The sequence below is a fragment of the Monodelphis domestica genome, chromosome 8 (genome assembly GCF_027887165.1).
Source record: "Monodelphis domestica isolate mMonDom1 chromosome 8, mMonDom1.pri, whole genome shotgun sequence".
NCBI classification, from domain to species: domain Eukaryota; kingdom Metazoa; phylum Chordata; class Mammalia; order Didelphimorphia; family Didelphidae; genus Monodelphis; species Monodelphis domestica.
Genome location: NC_077234.1, coordinates 223,457,972 through 223,471,372, shown reverse-complemented (window position 1 = coordinate 223,471,372; position 13,401 = coordinate 223,457,972).

Sequence of the window (13,401 nt, the reverse complement as noted above, 5' to 3'; positions counted from 1 at the left end):
TCTTCTCCAGAGTCTCTGCTTTCTTCACATGCATCTGCTTGTTCTGGGCTTCTATATTCCTGACATTTCCCCAAGATCTACCATTCTTTTGTATTTATACTCAGATACCTCCCTTTACTTTTGTTTTTCATATTTATTTTGACTTTTTAATTTATTTTTATTTTTAATTGTTTTTTATTGTTTCTTTAAAAATTTTTATTGTTTCTTTAAAAATATCATTTGTCATTTCCTAGTGATACTCTCTTTGCCACCCATAAATTCATTCCTTGTATCAAAGTGAAATGTTTAAATAAAACAGACTGCCAAACATCAATCATTCCTGGAAGAATTTGTAGCTTTCTGTAGTATTAGTGTACTGACTCTCGATTGGGGAGAGGAATATGTTACATCAGTTCTCTTGAATCAAGATTGCTAATTACATTCATTAATCTGAATAGAAACTGTACATCTTTCAAAAATCTTAGTTTTGCCAGCAAGTTCCCTATGCACACACATCATTCTCTTTAGATAGCTCCCATTCTCCCTTCATAATTACTTGTTTTTATTTTGATTTATTAACTTTTCATTTATGCTGTATGTATTTTATATGATATATGAGAATTCTAAATTAGATTCTACTAATCAAATCTCAATTAACTTTGTAATTTTGCTCTCAAATCATATGAAGAGAAGTTAGTTAAATTATTTTAATTCTGGAGAAGTAGAAGTGTGTATGTGACCTTGGTTAGGCTTACAAGTCATTAGATAAGTTCCCCATAATTTGAGGGATAAACAAGTCTGATAAATGGGATTTAGAAAATGATCAGAGAATGTTCTTTATATTTCTCAAGGCTCAGATTTCCTGTCCTTACAGCAAGAATATAAGACTATGTAGGGGTCAACTATATAAGAATCTCTTGAAAGTTTCTTAATTAAGATCCATTAGCCATTGTTTAATTATAAGTCACATGAGGTCAGGAATGCCCCCAAGCAAATCAACCTACTTCCTTATTCCTGTAAATTTTATGATTTTGATTAGCTCTTTTTTTTTTAAGTATAGGAATGCTATGTATTCTTCCATGTATATTCTGCCATGAACATGAATGGCTACTGAGGAAACTTGGATTCAGTTTATTGGCAATTGCTACCTTTGCTAATCAATTGATCATGCTTGGAACACTATGCCTCTGTTTACCTTTATTTCTCATGGAACACATTTCCTACATTAGAATTTGTCTATTGTGAGTAGAAATTATTTATTCTTTTTACTCCAGTCCATAATCTGTGCTAGAATAAGCTCATCACTTCTACATTCACCATCATACTGCTAATTTAAGCTTTAATGATACTACTTCCTCTCCCCTCTATCAGAAGGAGAGGAGGGTAGAGTGCTAAACTCCTCCCAATGCCTTCCTTTGTAGAAGGTAGAATATGGGTTCTCAGCTCATTTCATTTTGAATCTATTTCCCTGACTGATTTTAATTCTATGGAATGAGATACCTCAATCAGAAACCCCTTTGTGTTCTGACCATAATATGTTCTTTTTCTATCTCCTTTTGTGTGTTGTCTCCTTTTTTAGATTGTTAATTGCTAAGGGGAAGAGTTATTTTTCTTTTTCTTAATTGTATCCCTGGCGATTAGCACAGTGCCTGCCATGTAATAGGTGATTAATAAATGTTTAGTGTATTAGGTTTTCCTGGCATTGGAAGATACTTAATAAATATTTGTCAGTCGATTGACATGCAGTCAAAGTTTTGTTTTTGATAGTATTCCATTCTTTAGTTAAATTCTATTATAGTATCTGGAATCTTAACTCTCTTTCTCTGAATCTTTTAAAGTACTTCCACCCCCTTAAATGTCTAGTGCTCTGAGTTCTAATCCTCATCTGTTCTAAACTATTGGAAGTTAAGGTTACATTCTTTTTTTTTTTCCAATTTAAACAATACTTTATTTGGTCATTTTCAAACAATATTCCTTGGAAACAAAGATCCTTTTCTTTTCCTTCTCCCCCCCCCCCATCCCTCCCCTAGCCAATGCACAATTCCACTGGGTATCACACATGTGTCCTTGATTCAAACCCATTTCCGTGTTGTTGGTATTTGTATTAGGGTGTTCATTTAGAGTCTCTCCTCATTCATGTCCCCTCAGACCCTGTAGTCAAAGAGTTGCTTTCCTTCAGTGTTTTTACTCCCATGATTTGTCCTTTGCTTGGGGATAGTGTTTTTTTCTCCTAGATCCCTGCAGGATGTTCAGGGACATTGTATTGACACTAATGGAGAAGTCCATTACATTTGATTGTACCACAGTGTATCAGTCTCTGTGTACAATGTTCTCCTGGTTCTGCTCCTTTCGCTCTGCATCACTTCCTGGAGGTGGTTCCAGTCTCCATGGAATTCCTCCACTTTATTATTCCTTTTAGCAAATAGTATTCCATCACCAACATATACTACAATTTGTTCAGCCATTCCCCAATTGAAGGGCATCCTCTCATTTCCCAATTTTTGGCCACCACAAAGAGCACGGCTATGAATATTCTTGTATAGGTCTTTTTCCTTATTATTGTAAATATTAAAATTTAGGGATATGGGGAGACTGAGGCAGGAGCTGAGGCAGGTAGAAATTAGTTTCTCTCTGCAAGGAGTATTATATTTTTAGAGGTTTATTGAAGATTAAGGATTAAAGAAATTACAGGATAAGAAACATGTGTCCAGGCCATAGAGTGGCCTAGACACAACCTCACCTACATTATGAAAAAAGCCACATCTGCCCCAAACGGAAGCCCAAGACCCAAGAGAGCCCTCAAAAGCCTTTGAATCAGCTTAAATACCTTCTCAATCTCGGCCCAGGTGAGATTACAAGGCATTCTGGGGAAGTGGAGCAAAGGCTCGTGGGGATTGTAGTCCTGTATTTGAGTCTATTTTTTACATTATCTCTTTGGGGTACAGACCCAGCAGTGCTATGGCTGGATCATGAGGCAGACAGTTTATTGCCCTTTGGGCATAGTTTCAAATTGCCCTCCAGAATGGTTGGATCAATTCACAACTCCACCAGCAATGAATTAATGTCCCAACTTTGCCACATCCCCTCCAGCATTCATTACTTTCCATAGCTGTTATGGTAGCTAATCTGCTAGGTGTGAGGTGATACCTCAGAGTTGTTTTGATTTGCATCTCTCTGATTATAAGAGATTTAAAGCACTTTTTTATGTGCTTATTAATAGTTTTGATTTCTTTGGCTGAAAACTGCCTGTTCATGTCCCTTGCCCATTTATCAATTGGAGAATGGCTTGATTTTTTGTACAATTGATTTAGCTCTTTATAAATTTGAATAATTAGACCTTTGTCAGAGGATTTTGTTATGAAAATTGTTTCCCAATTTGTTGCTTCCCTTCTCACTTTGGTTACATTGGTTTTATTTGTACAAAAACTTTTTAATTTGATGTAATCAAAATTGTTTATTTTACATTTTGTGACTCTTTCTATGTCTTGCTTGATTTTAAAGTCTTTCCCTTCCCAAAGGTCTGACATGGATACTATCCTGTGTTCACCTAATTTACTTATAGTTTCCTTCTTTATGTTCAAGTCGTTCACCCATTCTGAGTTTATCTTGGTGTAGGGTGTGAGGTGTTGATCCAAACCTAATCTCTCCCACACTGTCTTCCAGTTTTCCCAGCAGTTCTTGTCAAATAGTGGGTTTTTGTCCCAGAAGCGGTGCTCTTTGGGTTTGTCATAGACTGTCTTGTTGGGGTCACTTACCCCAAGTCTATTCCACTGATACTCCTTTCTGTCTCTTAGCCAGTACCAAATTGTTTTGATGACCACTGCTTTATAATAGAGTTTGAGATCTGGTATTGCAAGGCCACATTCCTTTGTATTTTTTTTTCATTATTTCCCTGGATATCTTTGACCCCTTGTTCTTCCAAATGAACTTTGTTATGGTTTCTTCTAAGTCAGTAAAAATTTTTTTTGGTAGTTCAATAGGTATAGCACTAAATAGATAAATAAGCTTGGGTAGGATGGTCATTTTTATTATATTGTCTCGTCCTACCCATGAGCAGTTAATATTTCTCCAATTGCTCAGGTCTAGTTTTAGTTATGTGGAGAGTGTTTTGTAGTTGTGTTCATATAGTTCCCGTGTTTGTCTTGGCAGATAGATTCCTAAGTATTTTATTTTGTCTGAGGTGATTTTGAATGGGATTTCTCTTTCTAATTCTTGCCGCTGAGCTGTGTTGGAAATATATAGAAATGCTGATGACTTATGCGGGTTTATTTTGTATCCTGCAACTTTGCTAAAGTTGTTGATGGTTTTGACTAGCTTTTTGGTTGATTCTCTAGGATTCTTTAAGTAGACCATCATGTCATCTGCAAAGAGCGATAACTTGGTCTCCTCCTTGCCAATTTTAATGCCTTCAATTTCTTTTCTTCTCTAATTGCTACTGCTAGTGTTTCTAGTACAATGTCAAATAGTAGAGGTGATAATGGGCATCCTTGTTTCACTCCTGATCTTATTGGGAATGCATCTAGTTTATCCCCATTGCAGATGATGTTAGTTGATGGTTTTAGATAGATACTGTTTATTATTTTTAGGAACAACCCGTCTATTCCTATGCTTTCTAGTGTTTATAATAGGAATGGATGTTGTGTTTTATCAAAGGCTTTTTCTGCATCTATTTAGCTAACCATGGGATTTTTGTTGGTTTGCTTATTGATATGGTTAATTATGTAGATGGTTTTCCTAATGTTTAACCAGCCCTGCATTCCTGGTATAAATCCTACTATACCAGGTATAAATACCTGGTATAAATCACTATAAATCCTATAGTGAATGACCCTCCTGATCACTTGCTGGAGTCTTTTTGCTAGTATCCTATTTAAGATTTTTGCATTTATATTCATTAGGGAGGTTGGTTTATAGTTTTCTTTCTCTGTTTTTGACCTGCCTGGCTTTGGAATCAGTACCATGTTTGTGTCATAAAAGGAATTTGGTAGAACTCCCTCTTTGCTTATTATGTCAAATAGTTTGTATAGTATTGAGATAGCTGTTCTGTGAATGTTTGAGAGAATTCACTTGTGAATCCATCAGGCCCTGGGGATTTTTTTCTTAGGGAGTTCTTTGATGGCCTGTTGGATTTCTTTTTCTGATATGGGATTATTTATGCATTCTATTTCTTCTTCTGTTAGTCTAAGTAATTTATATTTTTGTAAATATTCATCCATATCACCTACGTTGGTATATTTATTGCCATATAGTTGGGCAAAGTAGTTTTTAATGATTGCCTTAATTTCCTCTTCAATGGATGTGAGGTCCCCCTTTTCATCTTTGATGCTGTTAATTTGCCTTTCTTGTTTCCTTTCTTTAAAATTAGATTGAGCAATACTTTTTCTATATTTGTCTGTTTTTTCAAAGTACCAGCTTCTAGTCTTGTTTATTAGTTTAATAGTTCTATCACTTTTGATTTTGTTAATTTCTCCCTTAATTTTTAGGATCTCTAATTTAGTTTTCTCCTGGGGGTTTTTAATTTGTTTGCTTTCAAGTTTTTTGATTTGCATTTCCAATTCATTGATCTCTGCCTTCCCTAATTTGTTAATATATACTCTCAAGGATATGAATTTTCCTCTAAGTATGGCCTTGGCTGCATCCCATAAGGTTTGAAAGGATGTCTCACCATTGTCATTTTCCTCAATGAAATTATTAATTGTTTCTATGATTTCTTCTCTAACTAACCGATTTTGAAGTATCATATTATTTAATTTCCAATTAATTTTTGATTTGGCTCTCCATGCACCCTTACTGATCATTATTTTTATTGCCTTATAATCTGAAAAGGCTGCATTTATTATTTCTGCTTTTCTGCATTTGAGTGCCATGTTTCTGTGACCTAGTGTATGATCTATTTTTGTGAATGTGCCATGTGGTGCTGAGAAGAAGGTATATTCCTTTTTGTCCCTATTTATTTTTCTCCATATGTCTATTAACTCTAATTTTTCTAAGATTTCATTCACCTCTTTTACCTCTTTCTTGTTTATTTTTTGTTTTGATTTATCTAAATTTGATAGTGGTTGGTTCAAGTCTCCCACTAATATGGTTTTACTCTCTATTTCCTCCTTCAATTCTCCTAGTTTCTCCATTAGAAATTTGGATGCTATACCATTTGGTGCATACATGTTGATTAGTGATATTTCCTCATTGTCTATATTCCCTTTTAACAGAATATATTTACCTTCCCTATCCCTTTTGATCAGGTCTATTTTTGCTTTGGCTTTGTCAGATATCATGATTGCAACTCCTGCCTTCTTTCTATCAGTTGAGGCCCAGAAGGTCTTACTCCATCCTTTAATTCTGACCTTGTGAGTATCAACCTGCCTCATGTGTGTTTCTTGAAGACAACATATGGTAGGGTTTTGGATTCTAATCCATTCTGCTATTCATCTACATTTTATGGGTGAGTTCATCCCATTCACATTCAAAGTTATGATTGTCACTTGTGGATTCCCTGGCATTTTGATATCCTCCCCGAATTCTGACCTTTCTTCTTAGCTATAACATTTTGAACCAGTGATTTACTTTAGGTCAGTCCCCCTAGTCCCCTCCCTTGATATGCTTCCCTTTCTAGTCCCTCCCTTTTTTGTTCCCTTCCCCTCCCCCCTCTCCTTCCCTCTCTTTTTATAGTCCCTCTTCTCTACTCCTCCTTAATTTCCCCTTCTCGCTCACCCTATTGGATAAGATGGAATTCAAGATCCCAATGTATCTAGATGTTCTTCCCTCTCAGAGTTGATTTCACTGAGAGTAAGGTTTAAGTAATAACACTTCACGCTCTCTTCCTCTCCTTCTCATATGAGAATTCTTCCCCTCCACTTCCCTTGTGTATCTTTGTGTGGGAAAGATTATTCTATTTAGTTTCATCTCCCTCTATTTCTTGAAGTAAATCTTAGTATAATCAATTATTCCCCCTTTCCTTTTTCTTTCTTTCCCCCCTCTTTCACCAAATGGTCTTGATACCCCAATCTTTCCCTATGTGTGATTCTTCTAACTACTCTTATGATGCATACAATTTTTGAAAGTTACACATTACATTTTCCCCACATATTAATATATATAATTTGATATGAATGTAGTCCTCATAGAAGAATGTTTGAATAAAAGAAAAAGATAACATTTTTCTCCTTTTCCCTTTCTTTCATATTTACCTTTTCATGTTTCTCTTGTTCTCTGTTTTTAGATGTCAAATTTTCCACTAAGTTCTGGTCTTTTCTTAACAAATACTTGGAAATCTTATATTTTGTTGAATGCCCATACTTTCCCCTGGAAGGATATAGTCAGTTTTGATGGGTAGTTGATTCTTGGTTGGAGACCCAGCTCTTTTGCTGTTCTAAATATTGTGTTTCATGCTTTGTGGTCTCTTAGCATGTTTGCTGCTAAATTATGTGTGATCCTTATGGGGGCTCCCCTATATTTGATGCTCCTCTTCTTGGCTTCTTGTAAGATTTTCTCCTAAGCTTGGATGCTCTTCAATTTGGTAATTACATTCCTGGGGGTTGTCCTTTGGGGATTTAATATAGAGGGTGTTCTATGAACCCTTTCTATTTCTATTTTGCCCCATTGCTCGAGAACATTGGGGCAATTCTCTTCTATAATTTCCTGTAGTATGTCATTGAGGTTTTTGTTTATCTCTGGTTTTTCAGGCAAACCAGTGATTTTCAAGTTGTCTTTCCTTCCTCTGTTTTCCTGGTCTGTCACCTTGTCAGTGAGATATTTTATGTTTTCTTCTAATCCATTAATTTTTTACTTTGCTTTATTAATTCTTGCTATTTTGCAAGATCACTGTCTTCCAGTTGCTTAATTCTGGTCTTTAGGGACTGGTTTTGCTTTTCATCTTGGTCTGCTCTTTTGTTAGAGGCTTCCAGCTCTTTCTCCAATTGTGAGGCCTTGTCTATCAGGCTGCTGACCTCTTTCTGAAATTTTCCCCCATTTTTCTTGCCAGAAGGTTTCCATCTTTTGGATAAGCTCCAATATGAGTTCTTCCAGAGCTTGGGGATAATTTCCATTTTGGGGGGCATGTTTTGATTTTGTTTTAATTTCATCCTCTTTCTCTTCTTTCCCTTGGGTATTCCCCCATAAAAGTTTTCAATAGTCACATTTTTCCCTTTCTTCTTGGAGGCTTGATTTTGGGCAGTGTGAGCCATTCTTTTGGTGTTTTTTCCCCCCCTTTCCTTTTTGGTCCCAGGTCTGGGTGATATGGGTGGGTTTTCTGTGGATTTAAGTTGCCTCAGAATAGTTCTTCCCAGCCTCTGCGGTTTGTTAGCGCGCCCGCCCCCGTGCTCTGTGGTCTCTTCTCACTAGTGCACAGTAATCTCCTGTAAAACCGCTCTGAGGGGTGGATCTCTGGTAGTCCCTGTCAGTTTCCAGGGAGCCTGGCGTGCCCTCCCTTTCACTACAGGGAGGAGCAGCACTTCAGCATTAGGCAGTTCCTACAGTTTCTCAAGACTCCACACTGTTAGCAGTTTGCAGGGTCCCTGCGGTCTGTGTGCTCTCCAGGGCGCAGTGCTCTCTTGTGAAACTGCCCTGAGAGGTCGTTCCCTAGCAGTCTTTAGATCTCAAGGACCCTGGTGTGTCCCCCCAGACAGAGATGTTCCTCACTCACTCGCTGTCCCTGTGAGTGCTCTGAGCCCCTACTCTGGTTCTGTGGGGGAAGAGGGGGAAGGGCAGCTTAGTTCACCTTTTTGTGCAAGCTTTTCCTCCTTTTTATAGTGTGGCAATGTTCAAACCTCACATACATTCATTTTTGTGGGAGTGCTAGAGAGCCCCTCCGTTCTTCCAAAGATGATTTTTATGCTCTTTTGGGTTAGTCTATTTCATTCGGTGCCGGGGAGAGGAAGTGATTCGCATCTAGTTTGCAGCCACGTTTACATGGAAGTCTGCATTCAAGGTCACTTTCTAAAGGTTCTCATGTTTATACTTTTTGAATCCATTTTTTTCTGATTTTATTTAGAATCAAATGACAGGATACCTTCATTACAACTTTCACTTTTTGATGAATGAAATTGTTATTAAGTATTTATAACTGCTCTTTTTTGTAGTGGCCAAGAATTGGAAATTGAAGAGATGTTTATCAAATTGAGGAATGACTGAACAAATTGTGGTACATGTTGGTAATGGAATACTATAATGCTATAAGAAATGATAAGCAAGATGATTTCAGAAAAACCTGGAAATATCTACGGGAACTGATGCAGAATGAAATAAGCAGAATTGTGTGAACATTGTACACAGTAACAGTAATAATGGATGATGATTACCTGTGAAAACTTGTCTTTCAACAATGCAATGATCTGAGACAATCCTGAAAGACTTGTGATGAGGTGCTAGTCACTTCCAGAGAAGGAAATATTGGCATTATCTTTCATATCAAGGTACTTATGGTTGTATTTTGAGGTTTTGGATATGTATGAGTTTATTCTTACAATAATGACCAAAATGGAAGTGTTTTGCATGACAATAAAAATTAAAAAAGAAAGAAATTGTGTTTTAGTATACATTTGAATCATTTCATATATGTACAGTACATGGCATATAGTAGATATTAAATTATTGATTGATTAGAAACTCCTTTTATTGTTATGTTATGCTTATACTATGTCATCAGGCTTATGAACTACTTATGAAATTTAGCACCCATTTTGTTCTTCTGGATAGCCCTTGATAATCTCATACCTCAATACTGTTTCTATTTTTTTTTCCCACTGATCCTCACCCAATTGTTTTCCATCATGGTTACTTCCTCAAATATGTGGATTTTCTCTCGAGTTATCTGCTTGCTGTATAGGTTATTTAAGTAGCTCTTTCACAGGATCTGTTCCTTTAGAAAAACTCTACGTTTTGTCTGCATCTTCCAGTTATGAGTCACATTCCATCAAGTCACTGTGATATCTATGAGATCAAATAAACAATTTATATTAACCTGTAGTTTAATTAGTTATTTGCCATTTAGCTTCTGTATCCATAAATATTATCATATCTTTCTCCTAGGAGATTTCTCTTCTGAGAATTATTGGGCCTCTGTATTGAACTTGTTCTAATTTTTATACTTGCTATAACTCTTTGACATCGGAATTAGTAAATTTATGTGAGCATTTTTCTTATTCTTTTCAATTTTCAGTTTACTTGATGGGAACTACAATTCTCTAATCAAATGTATTCTTATTAGGCTTTGTTAGAGTAGATTCACTTTGTCTCTGTCATTTCTATTTCTTAAAGTTTGATACTGAAAAACTGAAAACAAGTCACATTCTCTGAAAACATTTTAATTAACTATTCACTTCTCAACAGCAGCCTTTCTACTCTGAATTTCCCAATTCAATAAATGGAATTGATATCCACATTTCTTTATGTACTTCCCCACCCTTCTTTGTGTCTCTCCATCAGTTTTCTGTGTAGGCCTCTAAAGAGGTGAGGTGTCATCTAAGTTCCATTTGAGTGTACCCTTTGTCCCTACCTGAATTTTCAGAAGTGGAGAGTAGCAATCAATTTGACAAATCTGTGGAAGATTCTGCATTATATTCCAACTACATGAACTGAAAAGATAACCTATCTCTTGCATATCTCTGTCATATTGAAATATATTTCTCAGTATCCCTCACCAAGAACCTATTAATCACAATTTGCCTTTTCCTCCTGAAATTAGTACTGTTAATCAATATTTATTATGTACCTACTATGTGCCAGACATTGTGCTAAGTGCTGCATTAATACATGATCTCTATTCTACAATATCTTCATGTCATACTTATCTTCCTCATTCAATGTATAGTCCCTTGCAAATCTTAAAGTGTTCTATAAATGTAAATTATTACTATTATTGTCATTATGTGGACCTCTAGCAGTTTTGTTTTTGGATGCTTGGTGCAATCCTGTGAGCAGACAAGAGATGCCTTAACCCAATAACCCTTATTCCAACAGTGATAATAAGGTCTTAACTTACCTTTCAGAATCAAAAATATAATTTCAGGTTAGCTATCTCAGATGACTCATTAATTTTTGTTACTGGAGTAGAAACATCCTAACTCTATCTTCGTGAATTTTCCTCACTTGCAACTACAATATAGACTTAAAAATACCCTATCACTACTTCTCCTTTTCCCCTTTCCACTCCCCTTTCACCATTTAAATATTGTATATGAAAGCTAATATCATTTGAAAATCCCAAGGGAAAATATGTTGGTTGGAAGTTAAAATCCTTACATGCCCTGTTTAAAGGGCACAGAGAACTGCTCTGGTCTTAACATTTCTGTGTAACCTTAAACAGTCATATAGTACTAAGAATGGTATGTTGCATAATTTTCACTGTTTTATTTTTAATTCAAGCCAGCCCTAAAATAAATTCACTATTATAGGTCTATTATTCAGAGCTGCTACATTTAAAGTCTCCATAAAACTAGAATAATGTTTATAAATATTTATTTCAATCTGTACCAGTAATTCAGCATCTTCTGTGTGTACATATACACATTTATGTAAACATTATCACTTTAGAAGGATGGATTGGTATAAAGGATCCAGACATAAAATCATACTCCAAGCATAAGAAAGCTAAGAAAGATCTTTCTTTTCCAGTTCCCAATTCTGTCAGAATCTTGACATTCCCATCCCTGACTTCTCCCAGATTAACTATCCTTGGATTTTCCTTCTGATGATGTCTTTCCTATATATTTATATTTCCTTTACTATATTTCCAGGTTTTTAACAATGTTAACAATGGTCAGTTAATCCATCTATTCTGGAAGGCAATTTTGAATTATGTCCAAAAGGCTTTAAAAGAATACATGCCTTTTGATCCAGCAATATCATTACTAGGTCTATATCCCAAAGAGAAAAAAATGGGGATGGACCTGTTTGTATAAAAATATTTATATCTGCGCTTTTTGTGGTGGCAAAAATTTTTGGAAACTGAGGGGGTGTCTCTCAATTGGGAAATGGCTGAACAAATTGTGGTATATGATGGTGATGGAATACTATTGTGTTATAAGGAATGATGAAAAGGATGGTTTTGGAAAGACATACATGAACTGATGCAGAATGAAAAAAGCAGAACCAGGAGAGCATCATACACAGAAACTGAAGCATTGTGGGACAATCAAATGTAATTGACTTTGTTACTAAAAGCAATACAATGATCCAGGACAATTCTGAGGGACCTATGAGGAAGAATGCTATCTACCTGCAGAGAAAGAAGTGGGGGAATAGAAACACAGAAGAAAGCATATGATTTATCACTTGTTTATTTCAGCATTGGGGTTTGAGTTTTAAAAGATTACTCTATTACAAAAATATGGAAATAGGTTTTGAGTGATGATACATGTAAAATTCAGTGGAATTGCTCATCAGTTATGGGAGGGGGGGAAGAGGGAAGGGAGACAGCATGAATCATGTAACCTTGGAAAACTTATGTGTACATTTGTTACTGGAATAAAAATTAAAAAAAAAAACGTTCGATTCAAACTAGATTACAATCAGGATTTTTTTTTGTAGTCGTTCAGTTATTTCTCAATATTTGTTGTTCCACTTTGATTTTTCTTGGCAAACACACTGGAGTGATTTGCCATTTCCTTTTCCAGTTCATTTTATAGATAAGGAATCTGAGTGACTTAAGTGACTTACCTAGAGTCACACAGGTAGTAAGTAACTGAGGCCAGATTTGAACTGAGGAAGATAAATGTTCCTGACTCCAGACCTGGCAGTCTATCCATTGTGCCACCTTACTTCCTCACTAGGATCCTTAGAAATTTATGTTGTGCTACTGGCCATGTCTGCAAATGCTGTAGCAGTTTGGCCTCAATAAATTGCAAACAATATCCACATTTATCTACGGCCATGTTGGTTTGTCAAAGATATTTTTTGAATGTTTTTAAAAGTTTGATTTTCAAGTGCCTGTTCAAAGAAGCAAAAACAGAGCATCAAGGAGCAAATACAAGTTTGCGAGGCATTATAGTATAGTCAAAGGAGTCTTTTAGTCAGCATAAGAAGATCTGGGATCAAATCTGAGCTCTGCCACTTACTAATGTAAGTAAGAAAATTTACTATTGGTAAAGTTACTTACCATGTTTGTCCCCATTTCCTTCTACATCTGGTATTCTATTGTATTCTTCTAGTTCTCATATTCTATGACTTTTAAAATATAAACATTTTTTAAATAACTGAAGGCATTTGGTATTTCTGACCATCTAACTGTCCCTAAAGCTTTAGTGCCTGAAAGTTTAAATAGTTTACTATAATGAGAAGTCCTTTCAGGTGCTTCCCCCCCCCCCCATTCCCTTGTGCCTAATTAGAGGGTTCTAACCTATATTAGAGTTGCTAGAACTTTATTATTTGTTGGCTAAAGGAATTCTTGGCTACTCTATAGAAAATGGTGATCTCTGATTACTTGTG